At 37.5% G+C, this 6,720-nt stretch overlaps 1 protein-coding gene across 1 annotated transcript in view; it reads left to right on the top strand.

Annotated features, from left to right (window-relative positions):
- The first annotated feature begins 6 nt into the window (after positions 1–6).
- The window catches only part of Slc5a3 (solute carrier family 5 member 3), a 32,107-nt gene continuing 25,393 nt past the window's right edge, over positions 7–6,720 (top strand). The window contains exons 1-3 of the mRNA XM_010608690.3: positions 7–419; positions 1,024–2,714; positions 3,940–4,021. The gene's annotated coding sequence lies outside the window, so the exon portion shown is untranslated. The remainder of the gene's footprint in view (positions 420–1,023; positions 2,715–3,939; positions 4,022–6,720) is intronic.

Below are 6,720 nucleotides of genomic sequence, written 5' to 3'. Positions count from 1 at the left end.
TCGCCCGCCAGCCGGCCGCCCCGACACCTCCGCGCTCAGTAAAACCTTCGCCTAAAGCGTTTGTGCAGTTGCCCGTCCCACTCACCTGTAACCGCTCTCACGTTAAAAAAAAAATCTTTGACTTCTTTTTTTCTGACTTCAGCGAAAATCCTGCTCCCGGTGCCTTTAGCCCGGTTTCATTCATCCAAGTTGTGGCCTTGCTTGCGCCTTGCGAAGACTTTTCTCCCCCAGCTTTTGATTGATCTTGAGGTAGGGGCTTTCAGGTTTGAAGGGATGGTAAGCGAACCAGCAGCCCGTTCACTTCAGGTGATGGCACAGCATTGGACAGGGGTCGGCGGCTGGAGGCAGCTCTTCATCCTCTGTTCTGGGTCAGGCACTCCTCAAGTCGTCGCCGAAATCCCCATTCTTCCGAGAATTCGGTAAAGTAGTGTGGTGTGTGCTCTTCCCCCTCCAACCTCCAGTGGGTACAATAAAAAGATAATCGTCGCCCCTTGTGTGAACTTTGGAAACAGTTTTCTTTCAACAGAGCTCTAGGGATGTTACACATTTTATGTTTGCGTTAGGCTTTAGGTTATCTTTGAAGAGTAAGTTTGTTTGAATTTAACCTGGGACCCTGGTTCTAAACTCTTACTGAAAACCAGCAGTCATGGAGCAAGAGGAGATTGTTAGAAAGTATGCTTTGCACAGGGTCAGCTGGGAAAAGACACCAAGGTTGTTTGATCAGGTCCAGAGAAGGCTGGTCAAGCATGCCTTTGTGGCCTTAAGCTTGTTTTCCCCGCTTTTGGGAGAAGATTGTATTTAGCCTCTTGATGGCTCTTGCTTGGCTTTCCTCCCTCTTTCCAGGCATATACTGTTTAAAAAGGGTAGGAGCAATGAGGGAGGAAAGCAAGTCAGAGTGGAAGCATTTTTAATTACGTGGAGATTGTTGGAGCCCTCCCTTTAAATGCTTTTTAGGTAATGTTATAGAACCTGGGAAATGTCAGAAATTGCTGAAATTCCTGTTGTTTACCTTCCTTTTCTTAGGGAGGGAGCAGGTGATCACTGAAGAGGCAGTGTGTAGGCATATTTGTTCATTCCATAAACCTTTGAAATGAAGACTCTGCACTCTGGTTGACATGGCTGCAAGTATATTGATTAAATGTATTTCTTTCACTATGCTTCTGGTATTGCTTTTTGTGTTCTGTAACACCCAGAATTCATAATCTTCAGTGGCGCATACAATTTTCACTCTAGTTCAGACAAGCCAGGTTTTCTTTGGTTAAAGTAAGTACGTTCCCTAAAATTATTGCCTGAGGACAGGGTACCAAAAAAACAAAAAAACTTACAGAAGATTAATCAAGAACTCCCCAGAAGGGAGGAGGAGACATCCATGACAGTAGATAAAACTGTTGAGATTGTATTGGGGTCCTTGACCTAAATACACTCCTCATGTTTTTTGTTCAAGAACTTATCTCTGAGCTGGTTGTAGATATGTAACAAACACAAAAATTTAGATTATCAACAATTCTGGTTACTTTCTATTTAGGGAAATTATGCTCTAACCAGAATGAATTACTTGGGGGAAAATGAATGAAAGTTAACACTAGGTTTGTTTAGCTCATGCTATCACTGAACTTGATCACCTGTAGTAGGATCTGAGAAAACCTTATTTCCCACCTGAGTCAGTTGGTGCTACTGCTGTAGGAAAGCTAGTGTAACCCTCAATTCTAAGTTGCATATCTTTTGTTTTTTAGATTGTGGGAGGTTTACTTAACAGTGTGGCCCTTTGATAGTGTTCACCCTTCCCTTCCTTTAGTCATGTATATGTCTTGGAATTGAGGAAATACATTAGGTAATTTTTATAGCAGATAGAGGAGATTAGAGACTACTTTTCCCAGTACTTTCTTAGGCACCCAAGAGCTATATTCTTGTTTCTTGCTTGTCGGAAGAGGAGCATTCCTACGGGGGGGGGTATGTTTACTTTGCCTGTGCACTTTTATTATTTTTATTTTGACTGATCTCTACCTGTGTTTTTTCATATTGAGCTTGCTGAGTTTTTACATTAAGAGAAAGTTACATGTTGAAACTTACAACGTCTCTATTGTAGCAAAGTCACTTGTGGGAGTTAACATGGAAGCATTTCAACGTGCAGTATATGGAATAAATACTTCCTGATGGTGTAAATTTTAGTCACTCAGAAGTTCAATGTCATCTTTTTCACGTTTTGCAGTAGAGAACTGGTTATGAATCTCTGCTTTTGTTCAACTTGCTGATTTGTGCATTCGTGAATGTAGATACCAGTCTACCCAAAAAGAACTTTATTTGCAGGTATCATTTAGATTGAGTTTTCATATGAATGTATAAAAAAGTTGTAATTTCTATATTCTCCCAATTCTTTAACATGAATAGTAGGTAAAAGTGTATATTCCAAAAATGACAGTGAAGTAATGAATATTGTGAAACCAGGGCTTTGAAGGTGATGACAAGTCATTTGAAAAAATGGTTGGTTAGACCTTATTTATAGAAGTCTCCAGAATAAAGATTTTTGAAGTCTTATTACCCCTATATCAAATAACATCAGAAGAGTTTGTTCACTACTGGAAAACAAAGTATTCAAAGACGGTAATGTGGAAAGACATAACTGCAAAGACCAAGACTTCATATTACCAGTCTCATCTCAATAGGAGGAAGACCTTTTCTAACAACTGAAAAAGAAAAGGATTGCCTGTGAGATGGTGAGTGCTCTCCTCCACCTTGACGCCTACATTGGGAACTTTGAGGTGGACAGGAGAGAAGGTGGGTGAGCTCTGACACTGGTTTTGGATTTGCTTCCTGTGAATCTGGGAAAACAGCTGATCTTTGATTTTACTTTGTAATTAGGTTTTATTAAAGATTGGTGTTTAATTTCACTTAGGCAAAAACTGATTGCTAGTATATGAGCAGTAACTACACACTGGGGGAACCTAGAAAAACTGTAGAAAACTTAGTAAAAATATTTTACACCTAGAATGAGTATAGAAAGAATTTTGAGGAGAAAATGTAGTACTTAAATATTTGATCACTTAGTTTAGGATCACTTTAATTATCATCCCTTATTCTATTTGTTTAGAAGATTATCACAGTTATAGGTTTGTAAAAGCTCTGAGAAAATATTTTTTCTGAAATCACTCAGGAATTTAAAAGAACGGTTAAATAACTAGCTCAATTGCTAAATAGGTGTAGTAAACATATCCTCTTGTATATGTTTTTATAATAGAAAAATACTGTGGAAATTTTAAGTTGTTGAATGATAAAGTTACTATGTTCAGTACTTATTTTTAATTTCATTGCAAATCAGGTTATAGTTTAATTGAAGTCCTTCATAAGTAAAGAGTTTTATGTTTGTAGTTTAACTTAGGATTTGGTTTTATTTTGATTCAGAAAAATACAGTGATAATTCAGTTTTGTAAAGGTAGAAAGCAGTAGAGTTTCTAATTGGGCAGTGAAGTCTTTCTCTTTCTGTTCACTGAAGCGTTTTTGATTAGAAAACCTAGCTGTAGTTTGTTTATTTTAGAATCAAATCCAGTTTAGGATATTCTGCAAGTACTACCTACGGAATGTTTGCTTTTAGATACCTTTGGAAGTATAGGGTACAATGAACTTAATGTATGTGGCCAGCCAGCCTACACATTGAAGCTTGGCTTGCTTGACAAAATTTGATAACTAGGAAATAGTAAAATTTCTGCTGTTAGTTGATGGGAAACTTGAGTTCAAATGGAAACATCTTCTAGTGTCAGATGACCATGTCAGTCTTTTTTTTTTCCTGTCACGGGCCCTCCCTGAACACCTTAGTTCCTATCTTTTGTAGTGTTGTCTGTGTGAAATAAGATAATGTAAAATAGTTATCCAGTAATGAAAGGTGGGAGCTTTTGTGGACAATGTTATACTTTCATTTGGTATTAAAGTTTTCTTGGGTTACAGCTTATTGCCGCGGCAAGTGATTGAAGAAGGAGTCCTGTTCCTGCCCCTGAGCTACAGCTAAGGTGCAAGGAGTGGCTTGGGGGTAAGGAGTCCTTCCTCACCAAGTAATGGTTTGTATGTATGGAGACTGCTTGTCAGACTTTGACATTCTGCCTTAATATTTTTTTTTTTAACTATTCATGACTTGCACATTCAATATTTATGATAGGTTTTTAAAACCTTAGATTATGTCCTGTATTTATATACAGTTTATTGAATCTTCTTTGATCATAAAATCATCTTCAAATGTTCAAAAGCAATGAGCTAAATTTTTAAGCAATTAAAAAACCTAGTGCTGGGCTGGGGATTTAGCTCAATGTTGTGCCGCTGCCTGCCTCCCACGTGCACAGTCCAAGTTCGATCCCTGGTACCAAAAAAAAAAAAAAAAAAAAAAAAAAAAAAAACCAACCTAGTGCCATTGCTATGTTTGTAGTACATGTATAACTCATTAAAAGAAAATTAGAGTACAGAAGTTTGATTTCACGTGAAGAGGGAAGGAAGGATAGAGAAGGAATGATACATTGTGCTGTGATTACTCATATCTACAATAATTTATTGCAATTTATCAGATTTTTCACTTATTTCCTGGCTTTGTGTTAGAATTCATTTGTGATATTCTCATGGTTTTATCTGAGGTAACAAGTACCTCCTTTTAGTACTTTTAAGAAGCTATGTTCTTAAACCAACAGGAATTATCAACACATGTAGTTACTCTTAGGAATCAGACTTCAGGAGTTAGTCAAATGAAAATACAGTAAGTCAATTTATCTAAAGGAAAAACTCTGCTAAGGAGTTTGGAAAGGGCCAGTTAATCCAGTCTTACCCTGATTGTTACTCGGATTGGCAAACTGGCTCACCTGCCAGATCTGACCTGACCTCTCTATTTCTGTGGCCTGTAAGCTAAGAAAAGATTTTACAGTTAAATAGTTGAAGTCAGAACTATATTTTATGGCCTTGTGAAAATTATATAAAATTCAAATTTTGTAGTCCTTGAATGAAGTTGTATTGGGACACATCCCTGTTCATTTATGTTTATTATCTGGCCTTTTACAGGAGAAATTTGCCAGCCCTTGATTGAGAGTGTTAAGTATTTCACTTGGATTTTTATGGTGCTATTTTCTAACTTCTTCTTTGATCCTTCTCTCTCACTCATGGGTGATTTGCTATTTTCCTAACAAGCTGACAACTCTAGCTTTTCCCTCTGTCTTCTGTGCTAGCGGTAGCCTGCTAGATGGTTCAGAACTTAATGAGTTGTCTATCACAAAACTTCCCTCTGTTAGTGCTTCCTTTATTTCTGTTCAATGCTTCTCTTCTGTCATCTCGTGTCATTTGATAAGTCCACTTCTTTTTATTCCTGTAGTCTCAATCCCCTGTAGACTCTTCTCTGCTTTAGTTGAGCTGTTCAGCTGTCTCAGACACTTGGAGTTTCTAGGCTGGTCTCTTCTAATGTACCACTGAACGGAGGGCAATAAATACCCATAATGCACTTGGAGTACAAATACATTTGTTCTTGAGATACTTTAAAAGAATTAAACAGATAACATTTTTGACAAGGAAATAAATAGTGTTGTATAATGAAGGCTTTCTGATTTCTCCGAGTGTGTCAACACCATTGCCAAATTACTTCACACTTTTCTTACATTCAGAATGAGGTCTCTGGTATGAATCTAGCTTTTTTTTTTTTTGCTTCTGGGGATTAAATCCGAAGCCTTGCACATGCTAGGTAAGTGCTCTTGCATTGATGTAGGACCCCCCCCCATCTTTCTAAAAAATTTGAGACAAGATGGCATTGAACTTGACAATCCTCCTGCTTCAGCCTCCTGAGTAGTGGGAATTACAGGACTAGTTGGAAATATGGTTGTGTGCCATCAGCCTCAACCTGTTTTCAAAATCTGGCTCATTCACTTTCTTTACTTCATTACAACTGAATAAACAAAGCTGCCTCAGCACCTGGATATATCATTTGCCTTTTCTTTCTTTGGTTTCTTGCGTCACAGTGCTTCTCTGAGTGTACTCCCTTTCCACATTACCTCATCATCATCACGAAAATCTGCCTCAGTTTCATTTTAGCCTAATACCTAAAATAGGACACTGCATCATTTGGAGTATAAAGTCTGATCTTTACTTTGGCTACATAGTGTTTTTCTGTCTCACGTATTTTCTACTTTGTATTAACAGTTAATTTGTGGCTATCTTCTTTGCTAGATTACAATTCTTGAGGGTTAAATCTTTTTATTTCTATCTTCTGCTGTACTTTGTGTATGTGGTAGGTGCTCACTTAGCTCTCTTAAGGGTTACTACTCTGAACCCTGTAACAGTTCTGTTATGATATAGTATGTTGACCTCTTGTGTTGGTACGTTGCTTTAAAATCAGTGCCCTTTCCATGGACTAGGTGAGTTGTATGCTTCCCAGAAGTGATTTCCAAGACTATTCTGTGGTAGATAATTTTGTTTTTATAACTTGGATATCATGTGACCTGATGAAATGAGTGCAAACAAAATTTGTTTTCTCTGAAAACCAAGTTATATTCTTTGGAAAGAATTGATAAAAGGTGAGTTGTTAAAATAATGGCTGTAGGATTAGATGTGGCTAAAAATTTATAAGAAAGTATAACAGTACAGGGTTCTTTGTGTAGACTGATATACAAGGATCATTGAAAGCTTTACACTTTTAACAAACCTTGAACTGGAAATTGGATGGTGCTTTTGTAGATGACTTAGATCAAGCAGAAGGAGCTTCAG

This window comes from Fukomys damarensis, unplaced genomic scaffold, assembly GCF_012274545.1.
Source record: "Fukomys damarensis isolate Sample0158 unplaced genomic scaffold, DMR_v1.0_HiC HiC_scaffold_24, whole genome shotgun sequence".
Lineage (NCBI taxonomy): Eukaryota > Metazoa > Chordata > Mammalia > Rodentia > Bathyergidae > Fukomys > Fukomys damarensis.
Note: the sequence above shows the minus strand (reverse complement) of the source record. Positions and strands in the feature narration are given on the sequence as shown.